The sequence below is a fragment of the Nymphalis io genome, chromosome 27 (genome assembly GCF_905147045.1).
Source record: "Nymphalis io chromosome 27, ilAglIoxx1.1, whole genome shotgun sequence".
NCBI classification, from domain to species: Eukaryota; Metazoa; Arthropoda; class Insecta; order Lepidoptera; family Nymphalidae; genus Nymphalis; species Nymphalis io.
The window spans coordinates 7,871,513-7,884,172 of record NC_065914.1 but is presented as its reverse complement, the minus strand read 5'-3'; the positions used below and the strand labels follow the sequence as shown (position 1 = coordinate 7,884,172).

Sequence of the window (12,660 nt, the reverse complement as noted above, 5' to 3'; positions counted from 1 at the left end):
TTCGATCGCACCCAGGACAGACATTTGTGTGCATAAACATGTCTGTTTGTCCTGAGTCTGGGTGTAATTATCTATACATGTAAGTATGTATTTACAAAAGAAAAGTAGTATATGTAGTATATCAGTTGTCTGGTTTCCATGGTACAAACTCTGCTTGAACAATGTCCCAGGATATTATTATAATTATTATTAACTAATTAAATGCTTAATATGCTTAACTAAAGAAAATATTTTAAGGAAATATTATAGCTTTTTATTCTGTAATATTATAAATGCCAAAATATTTCTATCTGTTACACTTTCGTGGCTAGAATAATGAAACGATTTTGATGATATAGACTACTTTCTAAAATTTAACACCTGCTAACCCCTCAAACACACGGGCGACGCCGCAAGCGAAAACTAGTTTCTATTAAAACGATTTAGTTAATAGTACATGACGTACAAACATTAAATAAAAAAAAATAACGTAATAATCTATGCACCCGATGACGTCATATCGATACGGTACGAAAAACAATTATCACTATAAATGTTATTTAGTTTTTTTTTCGTATAATTTTTGTGGTAATGTGTTCGTGATGGCAAAACAGGGTGAAAGCAAGGCGGTGAAGGGGGGAACGAGAGGCATCACATACCAGCGATGTGCACAAATATTGTAACCGTGTTTTACAAAGAGTATTATTTAATAACTTTCCATAATCTAGCAATGGAAGTCTTCTTATATGCAAGATTTATTTATATATAAAATTAACTTAAATTAAATTGTAATCGAAAAAAATGTTGTGGCTATAAGCTATAACTACATATAAGAACAAGAAAAATCGCTGCTTTGCTTTAAAAGAACAACATTATAAAAGTAATATTATTATAAAATGCCGCATCTATTCAACCTTTTAACAGCGTTTCTTGTGACGTCTGTCGGTAAGTGTATAAAAAAGCTAATAACTCTATTATCAAACAATTTTATTATATAATATAATTGGTGTCGTTTAGATTATGTTTAAGTCTTATGCGGATAGATTTATATATATATATATATAGGACTTTGTGCGTCTGTGTAGGTACAAATATCACACAGGTTACAATCAAACAGTAATACAAATCAAATAGTATTTGTTGTGTTCCGGTTTGAAGGGTGAGTGAGTGAGAAATACACGTAAAGGGGGCGTCATCTTATTTTACAATATCATATTGGCAATATCATAGTAGCCGAGATGGCCCAGTGGTAAGAATGAAAACATCGTGAGGAAACCTGCATGTGTCTAATTTCATTGAAATTCTGCCACATGTGTATTCTACCAACCCGCATTGGAGCAGCGTGGTGGAATAAGCTCCACAACCTTCTCCTCAAAAGGGAGAGGAGGCCTTAGCCCAGCAGTGGGACATTAACAGGCTGTTACTGATACTGATAACATACTATATAACCTGTGTTCATCCTGAAAGTATAAACTAAAATAATATGAAAGTTCAATATCAATCAGCTTAGTTGTTTTCATGTTTTTAATATGTAGTATGATTTCTTGATAAAACATGTGCGTAATAAAGTTTTTCTATTCTAATCTATTCTGCTGTTATTGTTGTATATTTTTTCTTCTGTTTCCGTAGTAACCAATATATACATATATATATAACGCATGCATGAATAAAAAACGCAATAAAACGTTTTTTTTCAGTTTTAAAACTAAACTTAAATTTAAAATAACGAATTTTTGCACGAAATAATTTAATAAAGGAGGAAGCATAATGATAATGTTTAGATGAAATCTTATCTCCTCGTATCAATAAAACAAAACATCACAGAATTTGAAAACATTACATCGCATTTTCTGATATAATTGAGTATCGCGCGTGACTTATCCCGTCGGTATCAGGTATATAAAAGGAAGGATAGGCGTCGTCTGTACCACTGACATCGTGTATGCGATTTGTTGATCAACGGTTGAGTAGTTTTTTTTTATGTGTAGGCTAGCGCTTGACTTTTATCACCCCTGAAAGTAAAGATACAGTCTAAGGCGGAGCGCGCTTGCCTAGAAGACGCCTATTCACTCTTGACTTGAAGGTCCCATATTGTAGATGGTGGGGAAAACGGTAAAAAGGGTATTCCGGTTAAGTTAAGTAAATATATGAGAACTTAATAAACGAACTCAATTTTACATTAATATCATTAGAATTATAATATTTGTATATGAGCGAGTAGGCTCAGTGGTTAGAATAATTGCCTTTTAACCAGACATTGCTTCAAGTCCGGGCAAGCATTGAGTTTTCATGTGCCTAATATTTAGTGTTGTAATACATAGACAGCAATGATAGCATTAGACATGCATGAAGTGTTGCCAACCTTGCAAGCAAAGATTTAACGTGTCTCGTGTAATTACACCGACTCACTGACCCTCAACAACGGAACAGCATCCATTGTTTCTTGATTAAAATATGGCATACTTGTGTTAATGAAGATTTTCTATCAAATGTTTGTAACTAACATTATTTTATTTTCATGTTACTGGTGGTAGGGCATTGTGCAAGCTCGTCTGGGTAGGTACGACCCACTCATCAGATATTCTACCGCAAAACATCAGTGATATTGTTGTGTTCCGGTTTGAAGGGTGAGTGAGCCAGTGTAATTACAGGCACAAGGGACATAAAATCTTAATTCCCAAGGTTGGTGGCGCATTGGCTATGTAAGCGATGGTTGACATTTCTTACAATGCCAATGTCTAAGGGCGTTGGTGACCACTTACCATCAGGTGGCCCATATGCTCGTCCGCCTTCCTATTCTATAAAAAAAAAATGTTTGCAAGAATATTAAATTCACGCTTGCCATGTCAATTGTCTAAATTTATAACGCGTGAAACAGCGAAGCGCATCTACTTATACTATAGTATTATACACTAAACCGTTCTCTAAAACGCGCTGTGTCTTCTGATATAAGTTTTATGTATATTGGTTTCACAGTTTTTTCAGTTCAGCATCACAAGAAAACGACTCTTCGTTTATTAATATAGTTGTTTATTTTACAACAAGATCCCAGAAAACTTAATTATTTAAAATTTGTGTTTATTTGATTAGTTAATATTTGTGGCACAGTGTTTATAATTCTTCTCGTGCATGACAATGAAGGCAGACATCGTGAGGGTACCAGGCATGTGTCCAATTTCACTGAAATTCTGCCACATGTGTATTCCACCAACCCGCATAGGAGCAGCGTGGTGGAATAAACTCATGGCTAACGTTGACTCGCAATTTTGATCCGTATTACCTTGAAATGTCATAATTATTATAGTCAATGTCGCATATCACTTTCTGACATTTCACGACCGTGTACTGTAATTAGTTTCAAGTTTGTTACGTTAGAGTTTATGTTATTTAATGCTAATTTTGAATAATTACAGAATTTTCTTTTGCCTTATGTCTTGTCTTGTTGTTTTTGTCTCAGGTAACATTAAAATACTTTAAAGTGACATTGATTGAATATAGAATATTTTAAATTTCATTAAAATAGCACAGATTATAATTAAGAGGTAAAAAATATTATTATAGCCCACAGTTGGGTTAAATCTTGGGCAGAACGTTCGTATATATGTACGACGTATGAGCCAAAATGGTCGATCAAGAAATATATTATTGTAAAGGGTTCTTAAAAAACAGAATTTTCAAAGTTATATTTATAATGTTTATGCGCGGAAAGACATAATTTCTTGTAGTTAAATCCCGTAAGAGATTTAAATTTATGGTGAAAGTTTGTACGGATTTTTTTAAATTTTTGATGCTAATAATAAATATTTAACTGTTTAGGTTTTTGTTTATAGATAATATTCTATTGTGTTAGTTCTTTAAATTCATAGGCAAAAGGCAAAATATGCTTCGTAAATATAACCAAAACATAAAGAGGCAATCAGCGTGTGTCTATTATCACTGAAATTCTGTCGCATGTGTAATGGCGTGAAATAATCTCCAATACTTATCCTCAAAGGGAGAGGAGGCTTTAGCCCGTCTGTGGGATATTCACAGGCTTTACTTTTAGTTTAAATAGGAGATGAAATTTTGTAGAGAAAATCATCTATCAAGTTAGAAATATGGAATTTCAAGTTTAGGCGGTTTATAAATAAAAGAAATGATGTTAGTATTTTTAGGAAATCAATTCTTCATATAATTGTGAAAGAACATTTACAAGTTTTCATTGTGTAATTTTTTTTTTGAGTATTTTTTTTTATAGAATAGGAAAGCGGACGAGCATATGGACCACCTGATAGTAAGTGGTCACCAACGCCCTTAGATATTGGCATTGTAAGAAATGTCAACCATCACTTACATATCCAATGCGCCACCAACCTTGGGAACTAAGATTTTATGTCCCTTGTGCCTGTAATTACACTGGCTCACTCACCCTTCAAACCGGAACACAACAATAACAAGTATTGCTGTTTTGCGGTAGAATATCTGATGAGTGGGTGGTACCTACCCAGACGAGCTTGCACAAAGCCCTACCACCAGTAAAGTAGTAATCATGTATATATTATTTTTTAAAGTATATAATATACAATTTGCAACAACGTCGGTAGAGAGTAACATACAAATAATATTTTGATCTATATTTTCAAGAAAAACAAGAGCACCTCTGATGAAATCAATCAAAAAAATTATTAGAATTTCTACTTGTCGAATTATAGCTAGACTAATATTGTATGATGAAAGAAACTCCATCTGTTTGCAGGTTACCTCATTATGATTAAACAACTGAATCGGAATAAAATATAACAGAGAACGAGACCAGAATGCACGCACGCACGCAGATGTATAATTTGAGATTTATAAAAGAAATAATATTTTTTTAAATATTAATTTATATTTATTAAATAATATTTTTTTTTCATAGATAACGATCTATGAAAAAAAAAAATGGAGATCTTTGAGGAAAAACTATTGGACCGATATTGATGAAAAGTTTGTGTTTAAAGATTTTAATTGAACTTCAAAACTGTGATATTCTATTAAGTCAATAATAATAAAAAAATATTTCACATAGGAATTTAAATATTTAAGTATTTATTTTTAAGTAAACAAAGCCATTTTAGATTCTAAGTCAGCTTAGCTAGATCATAAGGATGGCACATAATAAAACATATGAAAATAAACGACTATATAATGAATTCAAGTTTAAGTTAAAAAAAAAAAATTTAAAAAAATCGTTCTAAAACTTACCGATCTATTATTTTCGGTTAAGAAAAGAAATATCGAATCACTCCAATTAAAAAAGCACAACACGCCGTAGTTCCAATAACCACAGATACACAAGTAACTATACGTCTTCGCGCGTAAATTTACTTGTTTTTTTTTTCTTTAATTGAGCAAACGCGGCTCGCTCCGCGCCTACTGCATAACTGAATGGATGCCAAACAATCACCTTTTTAAATAATCGCATAAAGCTATACCATTGAAAACATTGTGATTTAGCATTGACTCGGCTCGGTGAGAATAATTTAATATTAAATTAAAAAGAGATAGAACTATTTAAAAGTGTATATTATTATTATTTTTTTAATTTTATAATATTTTTTAAGTATTTTCATGCCGGATATACACATATTGTATAATTAATGTTTTATCATGGTTTTCGATTAAAATCTATGTATTTTCAAATCTGGTTTGCATTTAATTTTGTAAAAGCATATGAAACATTATGAATATATTTTAGATTGATTTTTTTAATAAATTACATTTTTAACCATGTAGGTACTATATCTTATAATGATTATAAAATATTAATTTCGTTTATAAAACATTATATCGATTCCATCTTATGCTTTTTTTCATAATTTTATTACTTTTTTTATTGAGAATTTAAAAAGTATAATTTGAAAGGACTTTTTATTATCAAAAAAAGAAAGTGTTTATGTAATTATACATTTTTAACATTATTTCTTTCTCGCGATTTTAAAACGTGAATTCAAGAACACGCAGCCCGTTCTATATTCGCAATAATAAATACTAAATCCATTTTAATATGACCTCCCTTCCTGTGACAGTACATTGAAAAGAAAATACCGATTATTCCTCAGGGCTCAATATAAATAGTTGACGAATTATATTATAAATTAGCTTAGTTCCTACTTCTTCTAAATTTCCTGTAGGAAGTCAACAGAAAAAATATTTTATTACTTTATAATCTGAATACTTTTATTATACCTTTATCGACCTTGTTGGCTTAGAGTTATGGGCTCAAACTCATACAATGCTATCGAATTGTACAAATGTTAAGCAATATTAACCATCCCTTACATTTTAAATTCATCTCGACTCAGAAATAAAACGTGGTTCCCATAAAAGGATATTTTATATTTTTAGTATCTGTCAATTTTTATGTTGCCAGATTAAAAAAATGTAGATTAATATTGTTTAATATGAAAAAAGTATTCAGTAATAACAATAATAATAATGTCCGCCAGACCGATTTCGGCCACGGCGGCCAATCTCAAGAGAGATTGGCCAACTACGCAGGAGATATTATAGTGTACAAGTGTGTGCGCAAACACAGGTGCACTCTCTATTCCCTAACTCTCATAATCCGATGGGACGGCAATCCGACACGACCGGAAAGAGTTCAGGCGCAGGACCAACGGCTTTACGTGCTTTCCGAGGCACGAGAGTGTACACACTTCCAACTTCAAGACTCCGGGCTGCTACTGAGAATTTTCTGACAGAAAAACCCAATAACTTTTTATTGGCCCGACCTGGGAATTGAACCCAGGACCTCCGGGACTGCGGCCTTATATCAAGCCACTAGACCAACAAGGCAATATTATTCAGTAATATATAATATAAATCTTACATTGTTATATTAGCAATCTGATTGAGTATTATGGTCGTCAATGTTCCAACTTTGGGAACTAAGATATCACTTGTGCCTGTACTCATATCAATATGTACGACAATATAAGGAATGGTTAATATTTCTTACAGCGACAATATCTTTGGGTGGTGGTGACCACTAACGATAAGGTCCCATTTGCCGTTACGCCTACAGCTTATATCGTCTCATTACAGGTTTGAATGAATAGGTTATAAATGTATAGAAACTTTTTTATGTTTTTTTTTTTATAAAAGGATTGTTTACCTTTTTAATGTATTCATAATACATATATTATAAGTTCGATAGTTAACGAATAGTTAAAAGATATAAATTAACGTGTAAATATATAACAAATGTGCTTAGTATGTCTTGACGGACGGAGGCCAGATTGCAATCACTTTGTATTCAAAATGGCGTGTGATTGGCAACAATTAAAATCGAAAATAAAACGGGCCAAGTTCAAAGTAAACGCCAAGGAGATTCAATGCCAAGTTCGTTTTTTCCAAAAAGGGAAATATATTTTTGTATTCGTTTTTAATTTAATGTTTTCTTTTTTATTTGTTTACATACCTATGTTAATTAATTCGAAAAAAAATGACTACTGAAATTCTTGACATTATCGATAGATCCATACATCTCGAAGTATCCATAATCGGTGGTAGTTTTACATTTATTTTTAAACAATATATAATTTAAAATTGATTAACAAAATAATAATACACGTGTTGTACAATGGGTATCGCGCTAATTAGCCATCCCTTTCAGACAACCTAATCTGAAAGAGGTTTTAAAAATATAGTCATAAACGTATATATATTAGTATTATATTATATATAAATATGATTATATTTTCGGTATTTTCTGGTGGTAGGGCTATGTGCAAGCTTGGGTAGGTACCACCCACTCATTAGATATTCTACCGCAAAACAGCTGTACTTGGTATTGTGTTTTGGTTTGAGGGGGAGGGAGCCAGTGTAATTACAGGCACAAGGGACATAACATCTTAGTTCCCAAGGTGGAAAACTTGGTGGCGCATTGGCGATGTAAGCGATGGTTAATATTTCTTTCAATGCCAATGTCTATGGGCGGTGGTGACCTACCTTCTATGAAAAAATACAGAAAAATGTAACGAAGCATTGCAACGAATACGAGGAATGAGCTTGTAAGTTGGTATTTTGGGTTCAACCGGTTCTGACCCTGTTCAAAAGGACAAATAGTGAGGAAGTAACGATAAACGTGAGAATGGCGCGAATATCGTGGGATACGTTTGTATGTAAGATAACATGTAAAAATATCTATTGTATACAGTTGTCCTGTGTATACGAATCACGGCGGTCGGTGAATGAATTATCGAGCAAAATTGATAATCATTTATTTGATATTTTATGGAGTGATTCCAGTTCAATGTTAAAAATAAAATATTATACGTAAACTACATTGTATTTTCGAGGGCTTTGTCTGATTAAAAAATGTATGAAATATCTTCTAATATTTACATTTTTCTGATTTATACTCGTAATTAAGACAAAAGTTAGATTATTAATTATATGTATTTCCAAATAATCTAGGGCTGTCTAGGTATCACTTGTAAAACTCTTTCATTTTCTTTTGCTTTTGGTGCTTACTGCATTTTCTTTCTGTGACCTTCTTTCTATGTGAAAAACCCATCTCTTAACTTCGGATTATGTATTTGTTTCCTAAATCAGTTTGCGGCACTGTTGAGCCCACAGAACTACGGAAAACATTTTGACAGCGCTTTGTATTATCATATTATAGTTCAAAGATCACAACATAAAAAAAGAGTTAAAAAACATAAAAAATAGATCCAGTCACAAGAGACGTGTAATGTTGAAATCGTGGCTTCGCCCGCGTTTTAAATGGAGGCGCAAGTTTTGCGTTATTTTTACATTTATAACATTAGCTGCCGCAACTGCCTATCTGTATGTCTGAACGCGATAAACTCAAAAACTACAGACTGATAATCCATTCGGTTCTCACCAATAGAGTGATTCATGAGAAAGGTTAAGATGTATAATTCATCATTCATACATATATATATATATTCAGAGTTGGTCGTTCGACTACGAGTAACTTATTATCATTTTACTCATACACTGCTATGGCGGTGGATAGAGGCTTTCAAGTTGACACTGCATATTTTGATTTCCGGAAGGCGTTTGATACGGTCGATAACGACTTATTGCTCCGTAAATTTGCAGCTGCCGGATTTACTCCTGCCTTGTTACAATTTCTCTCCTGCTACCTCCGTAACCGGAGGCAGTATGTGCAGTTTAATGGACAACTCTCAGAACCGTATTTTACGTTTTTCGGAATAAGTTAAGGTTCCAATTTAAGGCCTCTTGAGTTTCTGATTTTTATTAACGTTTTGCCTGATGATGTTAGTGCAGCTCATAGTTTGTTATTTTCAGATGATTTGAAATTATTCTTAAAAATCAAAACGCCATCGGATTGCTTGATGTTACAAAAAGACATCCAAAATGTTGAAGAATGGAGTAAGCGGAATGGGCTTATGTTTAATGATGAAAAGTGCTCTATAATATCATTCACCAGTATTACCATAGTATAGTAGTACCATAATATCATGTCAGTCAAGTACGACTATCGTTTAAAAGACGTTGTTCTAGGGCGGCAATCTACTATCAAAGACTAGGAGTCTTGATGAGTGATAACCTGAGCTTTACCGACCATGTTTACAATATTACTAAAACGGCATACAAATCCCTAGGTTTTGTTTTGAGGTCAAACAATCTTGAAAGTGTTGCTGCGGTCAAAATTTTGTACAACAGTTTCATCAGAAGCACGTTAGAAAGTAACTCAGTTATTTGAAGTCCATATGAGGTAAAATACAAACTCATGGTGGAGAAACTCCAAAAGAAATTCTTGAGGTGGCTTTACCACAAGCAATACGCATTCTTCGTAGGGTATCCTTATTTTTATCCTAGTACATTTGTACAAGGAATGATAGGATACGATTCCCTCGAAGTGCGACGACATATGGCCTTGCTAAGCTATTTATTCCTGTTACTCAGGGATACCATTTTCAATCCCTCAGTGTTAGAGCTAATATCATTGAACGTTCCTGACAAATACACTCACGCTCGTCGACACAAGCTATTTGCGGTGCCTGGCTGTCGATTGGTGAGCGAGTCACCTTTGATACGCGCGTTGACTTTGCTTAATGGTGTCCTGGCCTGGAATACAAGCCTCGACTTGTTTAACTCATCACCATCACTCATCATGTAATTAAGGAATAATAATAATAATATCCTGGGACATTTTTCACACACGGCCATCTGATCCCAAATTAAGCTTGTATAAAGCTTGTGCTATGGAAACCAGACAACTGATATACTACATATACTACTTTTTCTTTTGTAAATACATACTTATATAGATAATAACACCCAGACTCAGGACAAACAGACATGTTCATGCACACAAATGTCTGTCCTGGGTGGGAATCGAACCCACAACCTTCGGCGTGAAAGGCAAGTGTTCTACCAACCACGCCAACCGGCTCGTCAAGGAATAAGTGTATTAATTAAATAAGTAAATGCTTTAGGTTCAACCTGTAATGTTTACTTATATTTTGTCAATAAATAAATAGAAATAAATAAATATATATGACATTTGCATACCATCTTATGGTTGTTGCGGCGCGATTTTAACCATTGTAACGAGAAATGTACTTACAATTTTGCAAACAAATAGTTTGAATTTGAATAAGGTTTTGAGTAATTTTTTTTTTTTTATAGAATAGGAAGGTGGACGAGCATATGGGCCACCTGATGGTAAGTGGTCACCAAACGCCCTTAGACATTGGCATTGTAAGAAATGTCAACCATCGCTTACATAGCCAATGCGCCACCAACCTTGGGAACTAAGATTTTATGTCCCTTGTGCCTGTAATTACACTGGCTCATTCACGCTTCAAACCGGAACATGAGTGGGTGGTACCTACACAGACGAGCTTGCACAAAGCTCTACCACCAGTAAAATAAAATAAATAAAATTGGCTAAATCTGATTGTTGAAGATGTTGGACGACATTACTCCGAATGGGAGCTTTACTGACGAGTGCATCTTAAGCCGATAGGTACATTATGTATTACGATATAAATATTTAATTCAGACATGCAAGAAGCCAGCACGGGTAGCTAGTATCAACTTGTTATATTATTTTTAAGTAATCTATAAATATAAAGTTATTTTTACAAGTTATTCGACCTTACTTTCGAGTACAATACTTTATATTTATAAATTAAACTGGATAAGGGTCACAAGTTGACTTGATGTCTCAGTATTTTTGATCTTGTTAGCTTATAAGGTTGTTTCAAAATTACTCGTTACTAATCAAAATTAACTTAACGCTATTTTATTAATACTAAAGAGTACATGAATAAAGTATATCTATGTATACTAATGTTATAATTATAAATGCGAAATTAACTCTGCCTGTAAACCTTTCACGGGTAGAACACTGAACCGATTTTGATGAAATTTGGTACGTATTTAGCTGGAATCCCTAGTAACAACTGCACCTTTAAGGGCCGCGGGCGAAAAATAGTTATCTATATAACATGTGTTTAGTAAAAAGTCGTATTGCTTAATGATTTTATACATATAATTGATATAACATAAAACTTAAATATCGTTAATTTTATTTGTTCATTTATTCTTATAACCACGAACAGAATTGAAAATAGTGTTATAAAGTTTATTTTATAGTATAGGTTGGTGGACGAGCACATGGGCCACCTGATGGTAAGTGGTCACAAACACCCATAGACATTGGCATAGTAAGAAATGTTAACCATCGCTTACATAGCCAATGCCCCCATGGTTTTTTTAGTAAAGGGATCAATGAACTACCTATGAGATGGCAAAAGTGCATAGATAACACCGGTGCATACTTTGATTAATTAAATATATTTTACAAAAAAAAAAAGACTTTATATTCCTCCCTTAAAAAAGGCCAATTTCATATGTAAGGAACATATGAAATTGGCCTTTTTTAATGTAAGGAACATATGAAATTGGCCTTTTTTAAGGACTTAATATAATATTAACATCTTATTATTCATTATTATTAGAATCGATGAATTATACTTAGAAGCGACAATATGCAATAAGAAATTTTGGTAACTCGCAAGTAATCGTAATAACTTTGGCTGTTATTTTGAAATCACAAACATACTTCGATCTTATTTATGATGCACATGGGCAGATGGGCCACCTGATGGTTCTGGAAATATTAACCGTTTCCTACATCGTCAAATCGTTCCACCACAGGGTTTGCGCTGTCTGTTTTATAGATATATCTAAGTAAAAACTGAAAACCGATAACAGATTGAAATTAATGGCGATTCAAAAATTTAACAAGATTAATGGCGATTTAAAAATACTCATAAGATCATAATTGAATAAAGAAAATAAAACCATTGAAAAGGAATATATTCTCTTAAGGGAATGGCTCCCATTCCCTTAAGGGAATATATTTATTATCTTCTTCTCACGCGAATGCAAATGTATAGTTCATGACAGATTGTTTTTAAAACTGTTTTTCACGTGTTTTTGTGGTTGTTTATTTTTATTCGATTTTCAAGGTTGAATAACATGTATTATCTTTCTTTATAAAATTGTTATGTTGATCTGCAGTTGGACCGCCTGAATTGGTCACCACTGCCCATAGACATTGGTGCTCCTTGAAAACAAAGATGTTATGTCCCTTGTGCCTGTTAACATTGATTTACTCACCCTTCAAACCAGATCACAACAATACTAACTGCT

At 33.1% G+C, this 12,660-nt stretch overlaps 1 protein-coding gene across 1 annotated transcript in view; it reads right to left on the bottom strand.

The window, feature by feature from the left end:
• The window catches only part of LOC126778826 (organic cation transporter protein-like), a 38,304-nt gene extending 32,941 nt beyond the window's left edge, over positions 1–5,363 (bottom strand). The window contains exon 1 of the mRNA XM_050502527.1: positions 5,203–5,363. The gene's annotated coding sequence lies outside the window, so the exon portion shown is untranslated. The remainder of the gene's footprint in view (positions 1–5,202) is intronic.
• Positions 5,364–12,660: the final 7,297 nt, after the last annotated feature.